The 14,484-nt window shown below is 36.6% G+C and overlaps 1 protein-coding gene and 1 pseudogene across 9 annotated transcripts in view; both read left to right on the forward strand.

The window, feature by feature from the left end:
* BCAS3 (BCAS3 microtubule associated cell migration factor) overlaps positions 1 to 14,484 on the forward strand; it is a 657,493-nt gene that overhangs the window by 122,483 nt on the left and 520,526 nt on the right. The window lies entirely within an intron of this gene.
* LOC128570167 (deoxyuridine 5'-triphosphate nucleotidohydrolase-like) overlaps positions 1 to 14,484 on the forward strand; it is a 41,682-nt pseudogene that overhangs the window by 6,287 nt on the left and 20,911 nt on the right.

The following is a 14,484-nucleotide window of genomic DNA, read 5'->3' on the forward strand; positions in this document are numbered from 1 at the left end:
TCAGAGGTGGCGGGTTCAAACCTGGCTTCAGCCAAAAACTGCAAAAAAAAAAAATAATAATAATAAATAAAAAAATCAGATTTAATTACATATGTATACATAGCAATTTGCAAAGAAATGTGACATAAGATGGATTACATGCCGTCTCAATAGGAGATGGAGATGAGGAGGGGCAGCAAGCACATCTGGGAGAACATGACTTCTTAGAGGTAGAGTGGGAGAAAAACATTTAACAGAAAAACATGACTTTTTTTTTTTAATGTTACAAATGACATTTTGGAAAGATGTTGGGTCCTTAGGAGAACAGATGAAGATATGATAGTGACTATGTCTGCTTGGGTATGGCCCTGGAAAAAGGGATTTATGACAATTGATTTCTTTTGGAAGGCTTTTCCTTTTAGATAAATCAAGGATGTCAGGAACTCAGGTGCTGGCAGCTCAAAATATACTTTTTCTGCCATTGTGGTTTATTCTAGACCCCTTCACTCAATATAAAAACAGAGAAATCTAGCTATGAATGAATTCTTCTACAGTCTGTTTCCCAGGTCCTTGGGGTTAAGAAAAGTTACAACCTAATTTTGTATGAGGCACATGTTTGTTGGCGAGGTTAAGATAGCACCAGGGGATAGAGGGAAGAGTTAAGTTTTGTTGAAAGCCTTCTATCTATCAGGTTGGTTAATTTTTTTCTATTACGTAATCTTATTTAATCTGACAAGGAACCTATAGAAGAGATTGTGTTATTCTTATTTTATCCTTGAGATAACTGAAGCTAACAGAAGTTTAGTCATGAAACCAGACCTTGACCTGATAGAGCATTCCTCTGTACATATAGACCTTGCGAGTGTGTAGATGGGACATGCCTATGTTATTAAGGTGCTCTGACTTTCAGGTTTATGTATTTACTTTTACTTTTTTGTTTTCTGAGCATATATTCAGTTATTTTCAGAGGCAATAAAAATTTCTAAAAGAAAAGATGGTGGTTAGGGGTTAGGAATAATTAAGCAGTTTTTTAATACTTGCTCTGGTGTTTAATTGCTTTCATATATAAGGATGGGCTTGGATAGGATATTTCAAAATCTCTTTCAGTTTAAAGATATTGGTATGTACATATTTGTTACTTCTTTTTTTTTAAAAAAAACTGTTTCCTTTTTATTTTTATTTTTTATTTTTTGGCCGGGGCTAGGTTTGAACCCGCCACCTCCAGCATATGGGATTGGCGCCCTACTCCTTGAGCCACAGGAGCCGCGCCCCATGTTTCCTTTTTAATGAAAGCCCATGGTATTTGACATCCCCATTAGTTATTTTTAAAAATATCCACATAATGTAAATTGTACTTATACACAGTTGTATTTAAGCAGGAGCTTCTTAGGAGTGTTTTTGTTAGGCCCATATTTTGCTGAATTATTTATGCATAGTGGAATATACTTTTGTTGCTGTTGTTTTAGTCTTGTTGTTTTAATGAGTGTGGTGCATACTACACTGGGTGCATAGCCCCAATACCAGAATTTTTCAGAGTTGAAAAGGATTTTCCTGATTTATTTTATTTTATTTTTTTTTTGCAGTTTTTGGCCAGGGCTGAGTTTGAACCCACCACCTCCAGCATATGGGGCCAGTGCCCTACTCCTTTGAGCCACAGGCGCTGTCCCAATTTTATTTTATTTTTTTATTTAAGCACATTGTTTAATAAAGTAAAGGGGATCTCCTTTATGTGATAGTGGTAATCTAAGAAATACAGGGATATTGAAAAATTGAGGTAGGTAATTTAAGAAACATTTTTATTTTATAAATTCCAATTTATATCCAATACAAGGTAATTTCAGGAATGGGCAGATTCTCTCCCCTGCTTCCATTTTTTTAAAATTAAGTCATAAACATATAGATCATTTATACATTGATGCCTTTATGGGGTATAATGTGCTGATTTTATATACAATTAGGAATGCTTACATCAAACTAGTTAGTATAGCCTTCACCTCATTTACTTAATTATTATGTTAAGACATTTATACTCTATACTTAATAGATTTGACATGTAGCCTTGCAATATGAACCATAGGAATGGTCCCACTGTTTACCTTCCTTCCATTGAATCTCCCCCCTCCCCTCATTTTTTAAATAAAGTAACAAAAAGTAGGAGGCACTTGAAGAAGTAAAACAAAGGATATGAGTGTATCTAAAGTAGTTTAAATTAATGAGACTCAAGTTTGTTGGCATAAATGTAGGGGATAAGAGGGACCATTGGAAAGACCTGAAGTAATGGAAAGAATAGAAGAGCAATAAAGACGGCACATAGAATAGTGATTACATCAAAGCTGGGTACAGTGTTATACATCAGAATAGTGATTACATCAAAGCTGGGTACAGGGTTATACATCAGAATAGTGATTACATCAAAGCTGGGTACAGGGTTATACATCAGAATAGTGATTACATCAAAGCTGGGTACAGTGTTAGACATCTGTAATCCTAGCAGCTTGGGAGGCTGAGGTAGAAAGATCACTTAAGTCTAGGTATTTGGCAACATAGTAAGATCCCATCTCTCTCTCTCTCTTTTTTTTTTTTTTTTGAGACAGAGTCTCAAGCTATTGCCCTGGGTCGAGTGTCTGGCATTACAGCTCACAGCAAACTCAAACTCTTGGGCTTATGTGATTCTCTTGCCTAAGCATCCCAAGTAGCTGGGACTACAGGCTCCGGCTACAACACCTGGCTACTTTCTGGTTGTAGTCGTCTTTGTTGTTTGGCAGGCTCAGGCTGGATTCAAACCTGCCACGTCCAGTGTACATGGCTGGTGCCCTAGCCTCCGAGCTACAGGTGCTGAGCCAAGACCCCATCTCTTAAAAAAACAAAACAAAACAGAAAAACAATAGTGACTGCATCAAATGGAGGTGGAGAAAGCAAAAGACACATATATTCATGCAATGGTTACATGGAGATGTTCTCTAACTCACATGTATCTTGAGAATGTTGAATTCGTCTTGTCCATTTTATTCTTATTAGTGCCATCTATTGAGTAGACCCTTGAAAATATTTTTTTTTTGACAAAGTGAATTTTAACAAGCTTGCTATACTTGGTATAGTCATACTAGTCCTTTATTTAAATGTTAATTTCACTTTTTGATGATTGAGAAAATCTCTTAATCTGAGGAATCATTGGTACTGAAACTGGGTGTAGATGTTTTCAAATCTAGTGGGGTACAAAATCTTAGGATATCCCTCCTCATTTGAAGAGGTATGGGATGTGCTGCTTGCTATCTCTTCCTGGCAAATGTTTTATTGAGTGCCAGGTAGTTTAGATTTTTTTTTTTTTTGGTAGAGACAGAGTCTCACTGTACTGCCCTCGGGTAGAGTGCCGTGGTGTCACACAGCTCACAGCAACCTCTAACTCTTGGGCTTACGCGATTCTCTTGCCTCAGCCTCCCGAGCAGCTGGGACTACAGGCGCCCGCCACAACGCCCAGCTATTTTTTTGTTGCAGTTTGGCCAGGGCTGGGTTTGAACCCACCACCCTCGGCATATGAGGCCGGCGCCCTACTCACTGAGCCACAGGCACCGCCTGGTAGTTTAGATTTTATTAGTTGTTTGTATTCCCATCTAATACTGCCTATTAAATTATTCTTCCACAAACTCAAGAAGATTTTCATTTGATGGTATGATTTTTCATTTTTATAAATTTATAATGCCTTTTCAAGGAAGATTGGAGTTGCTATGGAAAATGTTAAAGTCAAGGGTTGGGTGCAGTGGCTCACACCTATAATCCTAGCACTCTGGGAGGCTAAGGCAGGTGGATTGCTTGAGCTCATGGGTTTGAGACTAGCCTGAGCAAGAATGAGACCCCATCTCTGAAAAAATAGCTGGGTGTTGTGGCGGGCACTGGTAGTCCCAGCTATTCAGGAGGGTAAGGCAAGAGAATTGCTTGAGCCCAGGAGTTTGAGGTTGCTGTGAGCTATGATGCCATGGCACTCTACCAAGGGCAACAAAGTGAGGTTCTGTCTCAAAAATCAAAAGTCTTGTCCAGAGACTCCCATTATATACATACATACAGTTGTATGTATATGTAATTGTTTCGCTATTGTGTTTTAGTTTTCTGTTTGTGATATTGAGGGGGGATATTTTTATTATGATAAAATTAATTCTGTTTTTTTCTTTTGATAGCTTTGTATAAATGTTATTATGTTGTGTTTGGTCATGATGAGTTCAGCATGATTTTTCTGGGACATTCTTAACTTTAGAGAGGTTGGAGGTTGTAGTTAGAGAGGTGTGGGTACTTGGTTTCATAGTAGGAATGTGCCTTATTCTGTAGGTATAGCCAAGCATAGACTTTCTTTAATAAATGGTTCCAGACACAGTGACTTTTAGTCTCCCTCTGATTTTCTAATAAGCAGTGAAGGCCCAGTCACTGCTTCTTTCTTTCCTTTACCACTAAACACCCAAGGGGCAGACTCCATTTCTGAAGTGCTTCCTCTCTGATTCTTTCCCTTTGACTGGTATTTGGTCAAGCACAAGTTCTCATCCCCTTCCTTTATATACCCTAGTAGCCTAGGCTTTGATTTAACAGATCTCAAGGCTGTGACCAGCATTTCTCTGTATGGGGTGAGACTTTCTGCCTCTGGAATAAATCTGGGTGATATTTTTCTATTCTCTGACACCGGTAGGACCCATTCAGTTCTGTTTTACAAGCAATCCTCACTCTCTTGCCAGCTCAGGAGGTATCTTGACCAATTTTGAATGTTTATAATCTCCCTACGTAATACTATTTAAAGTTGGTTTATTTCTCTTTTAATTATGTTGTGGTTCAATATCTACAAAATATTCTCTATGTGTTGGCCATCCCTTTGTAAAATTTTGTAATGAACATTTTATAAATAAAGATATATTTAACTACAATTTCTCATTTTCCCTGTGTATGGCTCCTTTAGGGGTGACTTCTGTGATATCCTGTATTGTTATCTGGAAGATATTTGGAGTTAATTGTTCATATACACATGCACAAACACATTTGTGAGAGTATGTAGGTTGTTTTTTAGTGACATGCACTTTGTTTGCTTTTCCCTCTTACTATGTAACGGTGTGGTTTTCTTCAGCAATGAATATTGATGCTACTTTATGCATATTATCCCACCATATACATTTTCCACTAATAAACATTTTAAAAATATAATCAATAGGAAGAATTTAAAGCTTCAGATAGGCCATTGTGTACCATCACCAAATCTCAGGATTTAACATTCAGCTTTGTAAGATTTTGTGTCAGAGAATGCTGGTGTCTTAGTCTGTTCCTCTTGAAATAACAAAATACCACAAACTGGGTACTTCATAAGTAACAGAAATTTATTTCTTGGAGATGTGGAGGCTGGGAAGTTTTATGATCAAGGGACTGGTATGGTAGGTTTACTGTGGTGAAGGCCCAGTCTCTGCTTCTAAGATGGTGGCTAGACTCCCACGTCTTCAGATGATAGAAGGGCAAAGAGGCCTAGCGTATGCCCGTCAACCTCTTTTATAAGTTTGCTGATTTCATTCTTGAGGTGGGGAAAGCCTCACCCTTGTGATGTAATCATCTCCTAAAGGCCCCTCCTGCTTAATGCTGTCATGTTGGTGACTAAATTTCAGCACATAGATTTTGAGGGACACATTCAGACCATAGCAGCTGGTAAGGTAAAAAAAAGATAAAAGGATTTGTGAAGGTTTGCTTCTATACAATCTGCTTCTAAACTTGTTAAGAACAAAATTTGGGGCTCAGCACCCGCAGCACAGTGGTTGCGGCGCCAGCCACATACACTGAGGGTGTCAGGTTCGAACCCAGGTTGGGCCAGCTAAACAATGTCAACTGCAACAACAACAACAACAACAACAGCAACAACAACAAGCCAGACATTGTGGCAGGCACCTGTAGTCCCAGCTACTTGGGAAGCTGAGGCAAGAGAATTGCTTAAGACCAAGAGTTTGAGGTTGCTGTGAGCTGTGACCCCAAGGCACTCTACTGAGGTTGGCATGGTGAGACTCTGTCTCAAAAAAAAAAAAAAAAGAACAAAACTTGGCCATACATTTATTAAAATGGGATCATCTCTCGAGCAGTTTTACTGTAGTGTATATTTCATGTAGCAATGTTGCAAAGAGGTATATCTTCTAATAGCTACCTCTAATGCTTTTCTCTTCTCTCCTCTCTCCTGACCTGTCAGCCTGGAAATGTAGCAGGAGTTCCTAGAACTGTGACATAAAGATCACCAGAGGATAATAGTCTGTAATGTGTATTTGAAGAAACGGACCTGCAAAACTACTCTTGGCATGATGATGTTGACCCTTTAGTGGCAGCTTTTGCAAGGTTAACTGAGTAGGAACTATACCTGTAGTGGCATTTTTGTTTAATGTATCAGGTTTTGATGTCTTTAGTTTTCTTCACATATATAGGTGTAACCTAAGGTTGGTACTCCAGAGTATTTATTGATACTCCTGAATCCATTGACGGAAGTATAGAATGATGGAAAGGACAGCAGTTTTAGAATCATGTGGAACTAGATATGAATTACCAGCTGCATGAGCTGAAGTATTCAGCAGGTTTTAGGCTCAGTTTCCTTATTCGTAAGTGGGGCTTATGTATAACTGCTTTGTTGGTTCTTGTGAGGATGATTAAATGAGGCAGTGTTTTGAGTGCTTATAACAACTGGTACATCCTAAGTGCACCTCATCTTATTTGAGTTGGAAAGATACGAAGGGTAGTAAGATAGTATTCTTAAGGTATTTCTTTTCATGTGTGTTTATATAATTTTAGGGGGTGAGCTTTGGCTGTCTGACTATTTGAGAAGTACAGTTGTGCCCTCCAGATGTGGTGTTCCGGGTGCAGGTTTGTCAGTCTTACTGACCTAACCCAGTATTATATCTAGGGGTCTTTACTTTATTGAAAAATGGTAATTTGTTTATATTCCCTAAAGAAGCTCTCATATATAAACTATATATATGTGTTTGTGTATATGTATATCTTTATGAGGTATAATTGAAACATGATAAACTGCACACATTTAACGTATATAGTTTGATAAATTTTGACATCTGTGGGAGGCGCCTGTGGCTCAGTGGGTAAGGCGCCGGCCCCATATGCCAAGGGTGGCGGGTTCAAACCCAGCCCCGGCCAAACTGCAACCAAAAAATAGCTGGGCGTTGTGGTGGGCGCCTGTAGTCCCAGCTGCTCGGGAGGCTGAGGCAAGAGAATCGCGTAAGCCCAAGAGTTAGTTAGAGGTTGCTGTGAGCCGTGTGACGCCATGGCACTCTACCCGAGGGCGGTACAGCGAGACTCTGTCTCTACAAAAAAAAAAAAAATTTTTGACATCTGTGTATACCCATGAAACCATCTTTCCAATCAAGATGATAAGCATATCCATCACCCACAATAGTTTTGTCATGCCTCTTTGTAGTACATCCTTCTTGCCCCTCCCTCAGTAGAAGAAGCATGTTTCTATATAATAAATCTCCTTGAAAAGCAGCGCCATCAAAAAAAAAAAAAGAAAAGAAAAGAAAAGCAGCGCCATCTTTAGTTCATGATAAGCTTTTTGGGGAGATACTTTGTTGTCATATAGTTTAAGGTGACGTTAGTATACAGTTAAAAATGTAAAGGTGTTACTCTTGAGCTGGAAGTTTTTTCTTTTGCTCTGCCACTTAAAGAACTTTTAAAAGCGAAGCTTTCCATCTAGAACCAATGCATAAAACTACTAAAGGGCTTGCAGTTATTCTGTGTAATCATTTCAAAACAACAGTTTGTTCAGCCACCAAAAAGGATGCAGTCTTGACATATAAATAGAAAACAGATTGAGTTCTTGGCTGATACTGCTAAACTGGTTTAAATGTTGGTTCAGTCAACTTCAGGCTTAGATTACAAGATTTGCAAATTAAAGGAAAACCAAAGGAGAAAGAACATCTGCTTAGATTGTGACTTTGTGGAATTCCATACAGGGACGCTTCTGGTGGAACAGGGCATATGTACCGTGACTAAGCTTGAAGAGAGATCACCTTTGTGTTGTCATGTTAAAGACACAATTGAGGTAAATTAAACAATTAATTATGGAGACCCATGAAGGTTTCCAAATTGAGTATTTTCAGCAATTTTTAAAAGATCTTTAGTTGATGTAGCTATATGGTATGTAGCAAGAATAAAACCTTGCTAAATCTCAGTAATTTAAAACTCGATTATCAAAGCATTGGAATTTGAAAAAGGTAATTTTCTTAACTAAATTTTAAATCTGTTATAATAAAAACTGTATCAATGTAATTTGCTCTGTAAATCATAATATAGCCTCAGTGAGATGTTTGGAATCCTTATCTACTACTGGTTTAATTGTACATTATGCATATGATTTCGAAATGTTTTCTGTAGCTCACCTGTCTTGCCATTTAGGTAGAAATCTCAGAGTACTGCTTTATTTAATTTTTCTTACTTATTCTAAGAAAAGGCTTCTTTATATTTCTTTAGGACACATTTATGGGAACCTATTATGTATCAGCTACCCTTACAGTAAAAATTCAAGACATTGTTTTTAACTGAGGGATAGAAGGGGAGGGATAATTTTGATCCCCAGGGAATACTTGACAGTGGGGACTTTTTTTGGTTGTCACATCATGGAGTGGAAGGTACTATTGACATCTAGTGAATAGAGTCAAGGAATCTGTTAAACATCCCATACTGTGCATATCAGCCCTTAGTAGCAAAGAATTATCTAACCCATAATGTTGACAGGGTCAAGGTTGAGAAACCCTGATCTAGGAAGACAAAAATGTATGTATTTGTAGAGCTGACATTCTAGGAAGGAGAGAGAAACAATAAAGTAATAAGTATATAGTATGATGATAAACAATATGTAAGAAATAGTAGAGAAGGTAGTTAGATAATGCTGGACAGGATGGTGGTATTTGTTCTTGATGGACTTTTGGATATTTGTCATTTTGGAATTTCTGTGACTAACACTGATGTGAACATTCCTTTACGTTTTTGGTGTAGGTGTCTGTTTGGTATATATAGCTAGGAATGGATTTGGTAGGTCATAAGTTATACTTTGTTAGATATTTCCAGGATTTTTTTTTTTATTCCATGAATCTTTGTTTATTGTCCGTATATGAAATCATCGTAGAATTAGAACAATTTGGGCAGTGCCTGTATCTCAGTGGGTAGGGCACCAGCCACACATGTCGGGGCTGGTGAGTTTGAACTCGGACTGGGCCTGCTAAACAACAATGACAACTCCAACCAAAAAATAGCTTGGCATTGTGGTGGGCACCTATAGTCCCAGCTACTTGGGAGGCAAGAAATCACTTAAGCCCAGGAGTTTGAGGTTGCTGTGAGCTGTGATGCCATGGCACTCTACCCAGGGTGACAGCTTGAGGCTCTGTCTCAGAAGAAAAAAAAAAAAAAGAATTAGAACAACTTATTAAATGTGCATTATTTCTTATGATGATGATGCCACGAGTCCTATGACCCTATGAGGTTGCTAATAAATTGGGATTTGCACTCCTAGGTGTGCTTTTTCTTCATTTGTAGTAATTTTAATTTTATTTTTTATGTTTTTGTAGAGACAGAGTCTCACTTTGTCGCTCTTGGTAGAATGCCGTGGCATCACAGCTCACAGTAACCTCTTGCTCTTGGGCTTAGGCGATTCTCTTGCCTCAGCCTCCCAAGTAGCTTGGGACTACAGGCGCCTGCCAGGATGCCTGGCTATTTTTTGTTGCAGTTTGGCCAGGGCCGAGTTTGAACCCGCCACCCTCGGTATATGGGGCTGGCTCCCTACTCACTGAGCCACAGGCGCCGCCCTGTAGTAATTTTAAATATGTTTGTTTCTTAATTTTTCTTCCTAGTACTGTATGTTCCAATGATTGGGCACTAAGTATATGTGTATGTACAAGGTCATACAATTAATTAAGTTCACGAACTCATCCGAGAAAAAGTGCTACGTACCTTTTGCTGAATATCACTGTGATTACCTTTGAAGTAATTTCCTTGGAAAGCTGTGCACTGATGCCAGCTGAGACAGAGGGAGAAAAACAATGAGAATAAGTGCAGTGGTGAGATCATAGCTTATTGCAGCCTTGAACTCCTGGGCTAGCCTCCCGAGTAGCTGGGGGCTACAAGGGTGTGCCACCATGCCCAGCTAATTTTTCTGTTGTTTTATTATAGAGATGGGGTCTTGTTCTTGCTCAGGCTTGGCTTCCCAGAGTGCTAGGATTACAGGCTCACAGAGGTGAGCCACCACAAAGGCCTGATTCTATCCTTTGTTAGAAAGCAATTGTTCTAACCAGTGGTTTTGCTTTACATTCACATAATTTTATTAACATCCTTGTTTTCAAACACAACATACAAAGAAAGTTAGAACAGTTATAAATTATGAGATAATTGGCATAGCCATGAGAGCCTCCCTCTGTGAGTCTGGGTGAATGAGCTTGTGGAGGTAAGTGATGCCGAACCAGGGACATATTTTGAGTGCCCCTTTTGAGTTTTATTAAACTTATAAACATTCAAACGTGTGGTATATTGAGATTTTATCATTTATTTAGATGTAATCCTTCGTATGTAACATCGTTTCCTATTATATTTTAAATGTTAACTTTCTGGTTAATCTTGTTCACTTTTTTGAAAAATTCGAAAGAACATGTTCTAAATTCATCTCTTTGCCAGTTTTGTCAGTGTACCTTTTCTCAAGGAAATAAAATGTATGTCTACGATGACCAGAGAACGTGATGGAAACAGCTGTAGTGCATACTTCTGTGAGTCATTTGTCAAACGAATCAGCAATAGAGGAAAGATGATAATACTCCACTATTAAGGATAAAGCTGCTGTGATTGGTGCCGCTTTAAATTATTAAACACTGTAAATGCCATAAAGTTAATTAGAAGAGGAACAAACTCTACAAAGATAAATGTGTTTTCAATATGATTGTTAGGAAGGGTACAGTAGAAACCAGTGAATGGAGAGGAAATTTATTTCTGGCAGGACTCTAGACCTGGAACTATGGCTGAACTTTTTACCCTAATTACCTCCTGCTAATGCCTGCAGCGGTCTGGAATCAAAGTGGTGCTTCAGGCCCTGGAAATTCTCTGATGTGGCAAACGTTTGTTGTGTGAGGAGGGTTTCTTAAGAAAAAGCAGAATATTGTGACAGGATTTAAAAAAAATTTCTCAGTTACCACCCACCTCACTTGTTGCCTACAAAAAGAGAGTAATTGTTTGCATCTGTGTATGCTTTCCCCCCCTAAGAAATAACTGTTATAAATCAATGTGACATAGATCCAGTGAACTGAGTCTTGCCCAAGGAAGATTTTTTTCTTTCTTAAAGTTTCTCCTTCACTTTAAAATTTGGGTTACAAATGTAAAGAAGTTATTTTCCATAATTGAGAAAAAACATTCTACACATGTTTAGGAATCTAGATCTTGACATGTGCTTTTTAAAATGAATTCTAACAACTTTTGTAGTATCAAACTGAATAAATATTAAATTTCTTAACATTTATTTCTTAAATAAATGTGAGAATTTCCAGTTTCCATTTTTAGCTTTCCCTCCAACTGGGACTAGAACCTAAGTAATATCTCCCTCTAATCTCTCTGAAACTTTACATCATTCCATTTATGTGACATAAAATTTTTGGCCTCTTGTACACATTTTTGAAATAAAAAGTATTCTCTAAAAGCCACCTGATTTTCAACCTGTGCTTTTAAAAGCATACAGGATGAGCACCAAAACTACTCATTTTATATGTTGTAAGAGAAACCGGATTTTAAGTAGTCTATCCTTATGCCGTATATTCCTGTGCTAACTTTTATCTCTAGCTCTATTCCTTGAAATACCACTTAGATAATTCTTGAAAAACACTGTTTTGTAGTACAAATAAAATCATGATTTCATATGGGTAGAAATTCATTTTGTAAGTCTTTTATTTAGGTGTCCAATAGAAACAATGATAATTTTTAAATGCTATGAGTTTTCTTGGTCCTTGGTAATAAAGAGAATTTTTATTCTTAATATTGAAATCTTAAATTTCTTTCAAGGGTTGTGTCAGTAATTCACATCACGCTGTGGTTACAAATTGCTCCAACAAAATTTTGCGATTTGGATACTTATGTATTGCTTATGTGACCATGCACATACTAGTTTTGTTAGTTGTGAATGAGGGCTATTTCTTTGAATTACCAAGTTTCACAATTATGTTACAAATTATTTTAATGTTTTTCAATGGCACATGAAATTCATGGCCACCCTGTGTGTTTATACAAACTTTTAATCTGTGGTAAAGCAAATATATATTTTCACTTCATGCATTATTTTCATGTGATATTTCAAAATTATAGTTTTTCACATTAGATGTAATGTATCCTAATATTTATTTCACACCATATGGCTTTGTCATTTGACTCCTTTTCACTTCACCTCAAGTACTAATCTTTTATGGTAATTATACTGTAAAAACTTCAGAAGTACTTATTTTTTAAGCCATATTTGTATCTTTAGGTATTTAGTATAATTTAATTTACACTTCACTATAAAGTAACTTTGCATATTATCATGAAAAGTATTCACTGTCCCATCTGCTATTTTTCCGATTTCGATACCACAGGAAAGAGAAATTATCCTGATGTGACTTTATCACAGATATGTGCAGTGTGAATATATTTAGGCAAAAGGAATATAATTATTCATCCCAGTTTTTGTACAAACATGCTTTATAGTGTAAGGATAGAGATTTTGCTATACTTTGATAATATGTCAAATTAGAAGTATAAATGTAAAACAGGATATTTCGTTGTCAATTAAAGAATACCTGAAAGCTTAGATCATTATCATCTCAAGTATTGAGAAGGGAAGTGATCCACGAGTAATACAGTTTACATATGCTTCTCTGACATCTCTTATCCTATTCCAACAGGTTATTCATTGATTTTGAGAAGTAGATTTTAAGTATAATCTGTTACTTCTTGTCTCAATTGCTGCAGTGAACTTTTGGTTTCTTTAGAAATATTTATTTAAAAAAAAAGAAATATTTATTTAACATGGTTTCTCTTGGTTTCATATGTATGCTCAAACACAATACATATAGCTTGTAAAGTTTAAAGTGATATTCGAGTAATAAAAGCAGTTCTTCCGCAGTATTCTATGCTTGCCTAGCAGAAGGTGGTGTAATTTACATCTTTTTTTTAAGTTGAGCAAGACATTAGTGTGTTCATTTCAAGTATCTCACACTTTTTAGTTAACTGTGATTTTTTACACACATATACGTACACATACATATGATATACAAAATGATTCTGTATTTCTTTTTTTTATTTTTTATTTTTTTTTGATTCTGTATTTCTTTTATCATAACATTTATCATTTAAAATTATTTTACTTTCAGGAAAATTAATCCAGACAACTTTTTGCTTTGTTTTATTGGCATTAGTGTTTCTGCTGCAACTAACTTTCCTTGGTATATTCTTTTAGTTTTCAAAAGTTGTTTATAATATCAGAACTAAAAATAAAATGTACATGATTTTTTAGGGAACTTACTTTATGATGTATTTTGTAATCATTAAGTACAATTTTAATGCTTACTTTTTTTTTTTTTTTTGAGCCCCAGGAATTTGTAGTGGTGTCCTGACTCCTGGGCTCAAGCAATCCTCTCAGCTTAGCCAACCAAGTAGCTGGAACTACAGGGATGTGCCAGCACGCCCAGCTAAATTTTTAACTTTTTTACTCTTTGTAGACACAGGGTCTTAGTCTCCTACTCCTGACCTCAAGTGATCCTCCTGCCTTGGCCTTCCACAGTGCTGGGATTACAGGTGTGAGCCACTGTACCCAGCTCTTAATGTGTAATTTTTAGCTGGTCTGTTTTGCCTCTACTTTTTGGTATCCTTCTCCTAGTAGTTTCCCTTATTTGATATCTGTCAGAAGGAAGTGATAAAATAGGAATGTGCAACTGAACTTTCTAACAGACTTGCTCACTAAGTTCATATATTGTCCAAATTAAAAATAGATGCTTATTAATGTTCTGTTATCAACTGAAAATCAATTTTTTTACTTAATGATTTACAAAGTAAGATTTTTAGTAATCTGAATTACTATTTTCGAACATTATAACAGTTGTACTATAATTTTGGCTGATTATATCTACTGCATGAATACCAGAGGCATATTTCTTAGTTTTCTCTTTGTTTATTTGGAAACTTGATGCTAATGAAGTCAAGGGTATAGCTTCAGTCTTCTTTTAGTTCTCTTCTATGTCCATAAATGGCTTTCATAATCAACTAGTAAATGAATATCAGCCTTAAATATGACATATTCAGCAATTAAAATATTTGCTGTTAGAAACTTTCCCTTGATATTATATTGCGCATATTAAAAGTGACAGTGTTCCTTTTTTAATTTAAAGAATGAATAAATGTTTAAAGAAAAGCTTTTTTCTATAAAATTTTACCCCCTTTGTGGAGTTATACATGTAAAGCTTTTATAACAATGGCTGGTATTTATAAAATGCAAAA

This window comes from Nycticebus coucang, chromosome 18 (genome assembly GCF_027406575.1).
Source record: "Nycticebus coucang isolate mNycCou1 chromosome 18, mNycCou1.pri, whole genome shotgun sequence".
In the NCBI taxonomy this organism is placed as follows: Eukaryota; Metazoa; Chordata; class Mammalia; order Primates; family Lorisidae; genus Nycticebus; species Nycticebus coucang.